Below are 12,143 nucleotides of genomic sequence, written 5' to 3'. Positions count from 1 at the left end.
AGACATTTGATATTTTTGAATGGGACAACCTTGTCAAATTTTTCTCATTGATTTTGGCAAGAAGACATGCGTTTGATATTTTCGAATGGGACGCCCTTTGCTGTCAGCAGTGTCGATCAATTTTTTCTTTATTCTTTAGTTGTGAAGTAAATATTGGCTCTGACATGTGAGTCGCTGAGATGCATAATCATCGATTGTTTTGAATGTTCTCTATGAATTGCCAGGCCTGTGTGTTTCATTATGTACAGAAAAGCTAAAAAGCTGGTCAAACTCTTTGTACTCCTTTTGTTCCTTTTTTACTTTGCGCATTGTGAAAGTGCATACTTTTTTCTATAAGATTGGTCAAAGTAGAGATACTTTGATTGCAGACAAAACTTGTGTGCAGATTAGAAAGGACTGGAGGGAGTACATGTGAAACTGCTGCAAACGAGGTGATCGCCCTGGGAATAATGCTAGTACGAATTGTTTTGCATGTTCATCCAATGCCAGTGATACAAGAATTCGAACTAATCGAAATAAATTCATTCATACATGGTCGGATTTCATATAAACATGCCGGATTTCATTACATTTCATACATTCGTCAACTAAAAAGGGGTGCGCTGGAGGTATAATTAATTGACCAAAGCTACCCACCTGTGTCCGGCTGAGACGAACAGAAACTTCAGTGACTTAACTGCAGGTGCAGGTGCAGGTGCGTAACTGACATGTGGCCTGTTGGGCCCACGTGTCAGTCAGCCAACTGCACCAGCAGTTAAGTAGAAGCAGCATCCTTCTCCAACATAGCTCTCCGACTCCACGTCGCCGCCAAGAAGCTAACCAGCCGTCAATGGTCAACCCGCCTAGCTTGGCTTCAAACGGAGGGTAGCAGCGGTGGCCTTACTTGGACCCGAGCAGCGGCGACCTACCGTGTTCTACTCTTCCTTGTTTTCTATGTGGTGCAGCCTCGTTGGCAGCGGGGCGGGGCCTCGGCGAAGCCGACGATGTCCTCTGTCTCGTTGCCGGCGGGCGGCGCCTCAGCGGAGCGGTGGAAATCCTCCCCCTTGTTGTCAGTAGGGTGGGGCCTTGGCTGAGCCGACGATGTCCTATACCTCGTTGTTGGCGGGGCGGGGCCTCAGCGGAGCCGGCGGTGTCCTCTGCCTCGTTGTTGGCGTCACGGGCCTCGGCCGAGCAGGGCCTCATCGACGCCAGCAGAGCGGGAACTTGTTGGATCCGGCATTGCCCTCTGCCTTGTCCTCGGTCTCGCCAAACAGCGCCTCACCCACTTCATCGCCCTCTTTGTAGGCAGTCGCAGCCTCCGCCACCCGCATGCGGTACTGCCAGCGCTCGAGGAGGCCCTCACGGGCGGAGCAGTACGAGTCGAGCAGCGCCTCCTGCTCCGCCCGCTCCGTGGCGATCTGCTCCTCCGCTTGTAGGTGCTCCTGGAGGAGATGGTGGTTGTAGGCGGCGTTGGCCTCCGCCTCCCAGAACTGCTCCTCACGCTTCTGCCTCACCGTGTCCATATATTGGGCACAGGCCTCGCCGATGGTCATGATGCAATGCACCAGCGAGGATGTCGTGGAGGAGGGGGTTGGCGACTACCATGTTCTCTATTGGGACGTTATCGTCATCCGGCTGCCTGCCAGCCAGCCAGTCGGCAGCAATGGCTGCCATCTCCTTGTGGTCCTCGTCCGCCCATCCTGAAGAGCGTTGTAGCGCGAGGAAGCCATGGTGGGCAGTAGTGGTGTGGACAGGAGAAAGGGAACGGATGCGGATGACTGCGGCTATGGCCGGTGCAGCAGTTTATATAGCAATGGTGGGCGGCAGAGGGACGGACGTGTTGCGCCGGAGTAGCCGCCTCGGCAACCGCGTATCATTAATGTGGGCGGCAGATGGACGTACGGACGACACTTGTGTCGTTTGAAGGCGGAGCAATCGCCTGCACTGGGAAGCGGGGCGGGCGGTGCTGACTGTTTCGAGCGAAAAGCGCACGGGGGCGAGGAGATGACTTTACTTGGAGAGGATGACAATGGGGATCCACTAGGGCCATAGCCTCACATACGCAAGTGCCTCCTTATTATATAAAACTATAAAAAAATTGCTTCCTCCTGGTTTCCTGACATCACGGTCCCACACCATTGTCAACCTATGTAGTTAATAAACGAGAGAATTGCACAAGAAGCGGCCGACAGCTGGGACCAAGCAGCTCAAGCAGTATTTGTGTATTTGAGGTGTGAGCACTGCAGAGTTTTTCTTGAGCGATGTTTAGCCCAGATATTAATTTTTCTCCTCTGAACAACAACGAAAACATCGCTGCGGGTATTAACTGGGCGGGTTGTGGCCCGTCTAGCCCAGGCCAGATATCCAGCCCAGATATTAATTTTTTTCAAGCTGAAAATGGCTAGCCCAGCTATACTTTTTTTAGGAATACCCAGGCAAGGTCAAGTTGTTATTCTCCGCCCCGTTGGGCTGCAAATCTTTCCTAGGAGGGATGCATTAGGCTTACCAAGAAAATGGGCTTTAAGAAATAATAAATGGGATGTAATTATAAAAACTGGGCAGTAACTATAAAAAATGCACCAAACACGTAATTACTTTATAAAATATTATTTTTGGATATTGAAAATTTTAATTTCATTAATTGTTGCGAGCGCAATGTTTCATTGGTTTTTTATGTAATATAATTTATATTGAAATTGTATTTAATCTGACTAGAAATTTCGGGATAAAAATATTTCGGATCCCATCAAAATGTGGGAAATTTTATTGAATTTTGTTTTGAACGGTTGGTTGAAATGGGTTGTACTTTTAACAAACTATAAATTGGTTGTAGTAAATTCCATTAGAATTCAAAAATGGGCTGCACATTCTTACAAATCTCAAATGGGCTATAAGTTCTCTGCCACACACTTGTGGCCTTACTAAGTTGATGCGTCCCCTCAAAAAGAAGAGAGTTGACGTGTATGCAAGGCTTTGTCAACTCATAGTCAACACACGGTTCTAGAAGCAGTGGCCGTTGGATGTCCATCCAACGGATGCCGTGCTTCTTCTTCAATCTCGGATATTCTAGCTTCACCCGCCCAAAAAATGATTCCTCCCCCTGACATCTGGGGCGCACCGTTTCGGAAGCTGACCTATGGGCCTACTAAGTTGACAAGTACCAAGGGCTTTGTCAACTTAGTCAATATAAACGATTCTAGCTGCAATGACCGTACGATGTCCATCGAACGACCGCTGTGCTTCTTCAACCTCTGGTCTTCTTGCTCCAGCCGCCCAAAGCAGCGCCGATCGTGCCACCTGCTCCTGTCTCCCAAGGCCGCCTGTGCTGCCGCGGAGGCATCACCGCCCCTACTACTCCCAGCGCTGGCCAGGCCATCCCTCCACTCACCCACACCCCCTGTTATTCTGTGGCGACGGCAGCCTCACAATGCAGTCGAACTAGTGAACCCTCATACTCCTCTCCGTGTGGGCATCCACTGCCGCGTCTTCCCCGGCTCCGTGTCGTCCCCTTCCTAGGCCTCGCCGTCGTCCACCATCGTGGTGCTCTCGGCGCGGCGTGGTCAACTGATACGTCTCCAACGTATCTATAATTTATGAAGTATTCATGCTATTATATTATCTTTTTTGCATGTTTATGGGCTTTACTATACACTTCTATATTATTTTTGGGACTAACCTACTAACCGGAGGCCCAGCCCATATTGTTTTTTTGCCTATTTCAGTGTTTCGAAGAAAAAGGAATATCAAACGGAGTCCAGACGGAATGAAACCTTCGGAAGAGTTATTTTTGGAACGGAAGCAATCTAGGAGACTTGGAGTAGACGTCAGGGAAGCTTCAAGGTGGCCACAAGGGTCAGGGGCGCGCCCTACCCCCTGGGCGCGCCCCCACCCTTGTGGGCCCCTCGTGGCTCCCCTGACCGACTTCTTTCGCCTATATATATCCATATACCCTAAAAACATCGGGGATCACAATAGATCGGGAGTTTCGCCGCTGCAAGCCTCTGTAGCCACCAAAAACCAATCGGGACCCTGTTCCGGCACCCTGCCGGAGGGGGGATTCCTCATCGGTGGCCATCTTCATCATCCCGGCGCTCTCCATGACAAGGAGGGAGTAGTTCACCCTCGGGGCAGAGGGTATGTACCAGTAGCTATGTGTTTGATCTCTCTCTCGTGTTCTTGAGGTGATATGATCTTGATGTATCGCGAGCTTTGCTATTATAGTTGGATCTTATGATGTTTCTCCCCCTCTACTCTCTTATGATGAATTGAGTTTTCCCTTTGAAGTTATCTTATCGGATTGAGTCTATAAGGATTTGAGAACACTTGATGTATGTCTTGCATGTGCTTATCTGTGGTGACAATGGGATATCACATGATCTACTTGATGTACATTTTGGTGATCAACTTGTGGGTTCAGTGACCTTGTGAAATTATGCATAGGGGTTGGCACACGTTTTCGTCTTGACTCTTTGGTAGAAACTTAGGGGCACTCTTTGAAGTACTTTGTGTTAGTTGAATAGATGAATCTGAGATTGTGTGATGCATATCGTATAATCATGCCCACGGATACTTGAGGTGACATTGGAGTATCTAGGTGACATTAGGGTTTTGGTTGATTTGTGTCTTAAGTTGTTATTCTACTATGAACTCTATGATAGATCGAACGGAAAGAATAGCTTCGTGTTATTTTACTAGGGACTCTTGAATAGATCGATCAGAAAGGATAACTTTGAGGTGGTTTTGTACCCTACAATAATCTCTTTGTTTGTTCTCTGCTATTAGTGACTTTGGAGTGACTCTTTGTTGCATGTTGAGGGATAGTTATATGATCCAATTATGTTATTATTGTTGAGAGAACTTGCACTAGTGAAAGTATGAACCCTAGGCCTTGTTTCGAAGCATTGCAATACCATTTTCGCTCAATTTTATCATCAGTTACCTTGATGTTTTTATAATTTCAGATTATAAAAACCTATATCTACCATCCATATTGCACTTGTATCACCATCTCTTCGCCGAACTAGTGCACCTATACAATTTAGCATTGTATTGGGTGTGTTAGGGACACAAGAGACTCTTTGTTATTTGGTTGTAGGGTTGTTTGAGAGAGACCATCTTCATCCTATGCCTCGCACGGATTGATAAACCTTAGGTCATCCACTTGAGGGAAATTTGCTACTGTCCTACAAACCTCTGCACTTGGAGGCCCAACAACATCTATAAGAAGAAGGTTGTGTAGTAGACATCAAGCTCTTTTCCGGCGCCGTTGCCGGGGAGGTGAGTGCTTGAAGGTATATATTTAGATCTTGCAATTGAATCTTTTTGTTTCTTGTTTTATCACTAGTTTAGTCTATAAAAGAAAACTACAAAAAATGGAATTGAGTTTGCCTCATACGCTTCATCTTTTTAATATCTTTCGTGAGAATAATGGTAGGGAAAATTTTGCTCTAGTGCTAGAAGAAGAAGTCTATAAAATGTATGGTACTAAATCTTTGAATGATGAGCATGATTGCAATGTTGTTAGTATGAACTCTTTGAATATCCACAGTACTAATGATGATTGCACTAGTCATGACGAAAATGTCTCTTATAAGCATGTCGATTTTTGTGTAGTGCATAGAGTTTGCAAGTACACACCAAATAGGGAGGATAGATTTAGCAAGAGGCATAAGTATTTAGAAACTAAATGGTTGCAAGAAAGGCTAGATGTGAGTGCTAAAAATTTAAATTTTCTTTACCTTACTTGTGAACTTTGCAATGAACATGGTCATTTAAATCTCCGATGCAAATTGTTTCATGATCGAATCGTGTCCAAAAATTGTGATGACTTGATTTCCCTTGCACATCATAATGAACTTAGTTTGCTTTTGGGTTACGAAGAAATGAAACGTGCAACTAAGCATATTCCAGAATATAACCTTGAGAAATTCCTTGATATTGATCTAGAGGAAATTTATATGTATCGTACGGTGAATTGCATTGAAAATCCTTATATTGCCAATTACATAAAGAAAAGAAAGAAAATAGAAGATGAAGAGAATACTAATGAAAGGGAATAGACTTCCCAATATCCTCCTATTATTTCTTATGATGAATCAGGTAACGAGGAGGAGCTTTCTATTCAACCAATCTCATTAATAAGGCGCTCAAAAAAGAGGGTTAAACCCACACATGATGTGAAGAAGAAAAAGAAAAGACGGAGAAGCAAAGGTAGAAAGGTATCCCTCCCAAATGATGTTTCTCCTATTACCCATTGTGATGATGATAATTGCTATACTATTGGTGCTATTCATACTATTAATGATGAGAATGATTATGCTTATGATATGAAAAGGCCCAAGCTTGGGGATGCTATGTTTGATGAGAATGACATGTTTGAGAATATATTTGCTGCAATTAATGTTTGTCCTAACCTTGGGGATGCTATGTTTAATGAAGATGATATTTTTAGCCTGCCAAGTTTTGATGAGCAAATTTATTATGATGATAGCATGCCTCCTATTTATGATAGTTATATTGATGAAAATGGGTTTGGAAGAGTGTCAACTTTAGGAAGTAGTGATCCCACTATTTTGGAGGGTGTTGAATCTTATAATATCTATGAAAGTGGATTTGGAGAGGTCATGACTTTATTTAGTGATGAATCCACTATTTTGGAAGAGGTTTCAATCGATTATGATGAGAACAAAGTTGCTACTTATGATGATTATTATGATGAAACTTATGCTATAAAAAGTAGTGATGATTATATTTATAATACTTTTCATTATTATGATTACCCTTTTTTGAACATTACTCTTTTAATACGGAAACAATTTATAGTATTCGAGTCTCTTATGATACTCCCACTATTCCGAATAAGAAGAATTTTGCTTATATGGAGAGTAATAAAAATTCTATGCATGTAGATCATGAAAAGAATGCTTTAGGTGCTGGTTATATTGTTGAATTCATTCATGATGCTACTGAAAATTATTATGAGGGAGGAATATATGCTTGTAGGAATTGCAATAATATCAAGTTTCCTCTCTATGTGCTTAAAATTTTGAAGTTATGCTTGTTTAGCCTTCCTATGCTAGTTGATTATTGTTCCCATAAGTTGTTTGCTCACAAAATTCCTATGCATAGGAAGTGGGTTAGACTTAAATGTGCTAGACATATGCTTCATGATGCTCCCATTATGTTTCAATTCTTATATTTTATGCGAGCATCATTGAAATCATCATCATGCCTAGCTATAAAGGCATTAAAGAAAAGCGCTTGTTGGGAGACAACCCAATATTTACCCTTACTGTTTTTATGTGTTCACATGATTATTCTACTGCAGTAATCATATTTTATAGCTTTTGTTTCAATAAAGTGCCAAGTAAGACCTTTAGGATAGCTTACGATGATAGTTGTGTTAATCCTGCTGAAAATCAGAAACTTTTGCTCTCAGTAAATTAGTTTTGATAATTCACAAAAACATGATTTTGATCTGATTCGTTTTTATCTGGATTGTTACACAAAGTTCTCAGGTTTTCCTAATTTTGTAGAATGTTTTGAGTTACATAAGTATTCGAATGATACAGATTACTACAGACTGTTCTATTTTTGACAGATTCTGTTTTCTATGTGTTGTTTGCTTATTTTGATGAATCTATGAGTAATATCGGAGGGTATGAACCATAGAGAAGTTGGAATACAGTAGATATTACACCAATATGAATTTATAATGATTTCACAATAGTACCAAAAGTGGTGATTTTTTTCTTATACTAACGGACCTTACGAATTTTCTGTTGAGTTTTGTGTTGTGAAGTTTTCAAGTTTTGGGTAAAGATTCGATGGACTATGGAATAAGGAGTGGCAAGAGCCTAAGCTTGGGGATGCCCAAGGCACGCCAAGGTAATATTCAAGGACAACCAAGAGCCTAAGCTTGGGGATACCCCGGATGGCATCCCCTCTTTCGTCTTCGTTCATCGGTAACTTTACTTGGAGCTATATTTTTATTCACCACATGATATGTGTTTTGCATGGAGCGTCATTTTCTTTTTCTAGTATTTGTTTTCTTTTATTTATAATAGTGTTTTGCATCTATATTTTCAATAAAAATGTCAAGGATAGCCTTTACCATGCTTATTTTTCAAGTATGCATGTTGCTGTTTCAAAACAGAAAGTTTACCACTGTTGCAAAAATTCCCTAGAAAAGTCAGAGAATGATATAATATTGAATTTTTTTGCATATTGAGATCTGATAAATCTTCTACAGTGTATTATTTTTCTCATAATTTTTGGAGTTAGGTAAGTATGATGAATCTTGCATTCTTTACAGACTATACTGTTTTGGCAGATTGCTGCATTGTTTGCATATGTTTGCTTGTTTAATGATTCTATTTGAGGATAGGAGTATTAAATATGCAGAGACATTTAGTATGCAATGTTGAATAATAATTTTTTTGATTTGTTACAGTAGAAGATGATAAGGTTTTTGCATTGGTTTATACTAACTTATCTCACAAGTTCTTGTTGAGTTTGGTGTGGATGAAGCTTTCGAGATTTAGGAAACCAGGATATAAAAGGAATTAAGGAGACACAAAAACTCAAGCTTGGGGATGCCCAAGGCACCCCAAGATAATATTTCAAGAAGTCTCAAGCATCTAAGTTTGGGGATGCCCCAGTAGGCATCCCACCTTTCTTCTTCAACAATTATCGGTTAGTATCGGTTGGACCTAAGTTTTTACTTCTTCACATGATGTGTGCTATCCTTGAATTGTAATTTTTGTTTTGTTTTGCTTGCTGTTTGAATAATATCCCAAGAGCTGAAGTTCTTAAATGTTAGAAAGTCTTCACATAGTTGCATAATTATTCGACTGCTCATTGATCTTCACTTATATCTTTTTGGAGTAGTTTGTCATTTACTCATGTGCTTCACTTATATCCTATGAGTAAATGGTTGAATGAGTTGAATATCATAAATCTGAAATTATATATGCTTCATATGCTTACCCCATGGGGAGTAATGACTTCACATATAAGAAGTAGATGTGGTAAATTTATTGAATGTTAGCAAACATTGTATTGTTTACTTGAAAAATTCATGAAAGAATATTGAAGGAAGAGATATTTCACATATAAATATACTATCTTGGACATATTTTGTAATTGTGGGCACCCATTAAAATATGACATGCTAAAAGGTTGATGTTGGACAAGGAAGACAACATAATGGGTTATGTTTTCCTATATCTGAAAAGTTATATTATCTTGGATCATCCAACATGTTGAGCTTGCCTTTCCCTCTCATGCTAGCCAAATTCTTTGCACCAAGTAGAGATACTACTTGTGCTTCCAATTAACCTTAAACCCAATTTTGCCATGAGAGTCCACCATATCTACCTATGGATTGAGTAAGATCCTTCAAGTAAGTTGTCATCGGTGCATGCAATAAAAATTGCTCTATAAATATGTATGATCTATTAGTGCGAAGAAAATAAGCTTTATACGAACTTGTGATAGGGAAGAAATAAAAGAGACGGACTGCATAATAAAGGTCTTTATCACAAGCGGCAATATAAAGTGACATTCTTTTGCATTACGATTTTGTGCAACCAACCACAAAAGTGCATGACAACCTTTGCTTCCCTCTGCGAAGGGCATATCTTTTACTATTATCTTCTACCCTTGTACAAGAGTCATGGTGATCATCACCTTTCCTTTTTACACTTTTTCCTTTGGCAAGCACTTTGTGTTGGGGTGATCTGGATATATATATCCACTTGGATGTAGGCGTTCATAAATTATTATTGTTGACATTACCATTGAGGTAAAAGGTTGGGAGGCAAAACTATAAGCCCCTATCTTTCTATGTCTTTGATTAAAACTTTGAACCCATAAATATCACGTGAGTGTTAGCAATTGTGAAAGATTAAATGATAGTTGAGTATGTGGAGTTTGCTAAATCAAAGCTCTAACATAGACCCTTCCTGAAAATAAGATGAATTGCAATTGTTTGATGACTGAGAATGAAGTTTGCTAGTTTTCAAGAAAGTTTATGGTCTATGCTTTAACATGTGAATAGCTTGTTACTTGATCATGAAAAGTTTTAGGAGATGAGCTACTATTATGACATATAATGATGCTAGAAAAGTTGACTGGAATTATCATTGATCAAACTTGTGCACCTACTAGCATTCACACTTCATAAATTCTTTCTTTTGTCATTTACCTACTCGAGGACGAGCAGGAATTGAGCATGGGGATGCTGATACGTCTCCAATGTATCTATAATTTATGAAGTATTCATGTTATTATATTATATGTTTTGGATGTTTATGGGCTTTACTATACACTTTTATATTATTTTTGGGACTAACCTATTAACCGGAGACCCAACCCATATTGTTGTTTTTTTGCCTATTTCGGTGTTTCGAAGCAAAGGAATATCAAATGGAGTCCAAACGGAATGAAACCTTCAGGAGAGTTATTTTTGGAACGGAAGCAATCTAGGAGACTTGGAGTAGATGTCAGGGAAGCTTCGAGGTGGCCAAGAGGGTCAGGGGCGCGCCCTACCCCCCTGGGCGCGCTTCCCACCCACGTGGGCCCCTCGTGGATCCCCTGACCGACTTCTTTCGCCTATATATATCCATATACCCTAAAAATATCGGGGAGCACTATAGATCGGGAGTTCCACCACCGCAAGCCTCTGTAGCCACCAAAAATCAATCGGGACCCTGTTCTGGCACCCTGTCGGAGGGGGGATTCCGCACCGGTGGCCATCTTCATCATCCCGGTGCTCTCCATGACGAGGAGGGAGTAGTTCACCCTCGAGGCAGAGGGTATGTACCAGTAGCTATGTGTTTGATCTCTCTCTCTCTCTCGTGTTCTTGAGGTGATACGATCTTGATGTATCGCGAGCTTTGCTATTATAGTTGGATCTTATGATGTTTCTCCCCCTCTACTCTCTTGTGATGAATTGAGTTTTCCCTTTGAAGTTATCTTATCGGATTGAGTCTTTAAGGATTTGCGAACACTTGATGTATGTCTTGCATGTGCTTATTATAGGATCGAAAGTATGTCTAGAGGGGGGGTGATTAGACTACTTGACCAAATAAAAACTTATCCTTTTCCCAATTTTAGTCTTTGGCAGATTTTAGCTATCTTAGCACAAGTCAAGCAATCTTAACACATTTCAAGCAAGCATGCAAAGAGTATATGAGCAGCGGAAAGTAAAGGGAAGGGTTTGGAGAATTCAAACGCAATTGGAGACACGGATGTTTTTGTCGTGGTTCCGATAGGTGGTGCTATCGTACATCCACATTGATGGAGACTTCAACCCACGAAGGGTAACGGTTGCGCGAGTCCACGGAGGGCTCCACCCATGAAGGGTCCACGAAGAAGCAACCTTGTCTATCCCACCATGGTCGTCGCCCACGAAGGACTTGCCTCACTAGCGGTAGATCTTCATGAAGTAGGCGATCTCCTTGCCCTTAAAAACTCCTTGGTTCAACTCCACAATCTTGTCGGAGGCTCCCAAGTGACACCTAGCCAATCTAGGAGACACCACTCTCCAAGAAGTAACAAATGGTGTGTTGATGATGAACTCCTTGCTCTTGTGCTTCAAATGATAGTCTCCCCAACACTCAACTCTCTCTCTCACAGGATTTGTATTTGGTGGAAAGAAGATTTGAGTGGAAAGCAACTTGGGTAAGGCTAGAGATCAAGATTCATATGGTAGGAATGGAATATCTTGGCCTCAACACAAGTGTAGGTGGTTCTCTCTCAGAAAATGCAAGTTGGAAGTGTAGGTTCCATCTGATGGCTCTCTCCACGAATGAATAGGAGGTGGAGGGGTATATATAGCCTCCACACAAAATCTAACCGTTACACACAACTTGCCAAACTCGGTGGGACCGAATTGATAAACTCGGTCGGACCGATTCAGCAAATCTAGTGACCGTTAGGATTTTTGGTGGGACCGACATGCAACTCGGTAGGACCGATATGATTAGGGTTAGGGCATAACATAATCTCGGTGAGACCGATTACACAAACTCGGTGGGACCAATTTTGGTAATAAGCTAACCAGAGAGTTGGTCAGGTAAACTCGGTGGGACCGGTTCGCTCATTTCGGTGGGACCGAAATGTTATGAAAAGGAAACCTGGAGTTTACAATGCAATCTCGG

Source organism: Triticum dicoccoides, chromosome 2B, assembly GCF_002162155.2.
Source record: "Triticum dicoccoides isolate Atlit2015 ecotype Zavitan chromosome 2B, WEW_v2.0, whole genome shotgun sequence".
Classification (NCBI taxonomy): Eukaryota; Viridiplantae; Streptophyta; class Magnoliopsida; order Poales; family Poaceae; genus Triticum; species Triticum dicoccoides.
The sequence above is the reverse complement of the archived record's forward strand: the minus strand, read 5'-3'. Positions refer to the sequence as shown.